The following is a 421-nucleotide window of genomic DNA, read 5'->3' as shown; positions in this document are numbered from 1 at the left end:
CAATGGTCATTAAGATGTTAAGTGTGTGCTGAAAATTCCTGATGATTTAATCAGTGAAGTGATTTCTAGTGAATTAAATAAAAAGCATTTTGTTGAAAAGTCACCCGGCTAATGTTTGGATCCTTGAAGTTCTGAATCTTTTACAGTGTTATCAAATGAATCAGTTCATACATTTAGAGTCTGATCAAGTAGAGAGTTTTCTCACATTTCCCTGATGCTGGACCAGGGGATTTAACCCCCAGATTTAGGTTTGCACCCTCCCCCTGAGTTGACAGCAAAGGACAAAACAGACATAAACCTCAAGGACTAGAAGGTGGGAGAGGAAATAGCAGAAGTGCCAAGAAAATGAAAAGTGGGTGGAAGAGAAATAATTGCCTTGGCAGGATAGAGGAAGCCAAAGTGTGAATGCCTCCGAGTTGGG

Source organism: Myotis davidii, unplaced genomic scaffold, assembly GCF_000327345.1.
Source record: "Myotis davidii unplaced genomic scaffold, ASM32734v1 scaffold2708, whole genome shotgun sequence".
Taxonomy (NCBI): Eukaryota; Metazoa; Chordata; class Mammalia; order Chiroptera; family Vespertilionidae; genus Myotis; species Myotis davidii.
Note: the sequence above shows the minus strand (reverse complement) of the source record.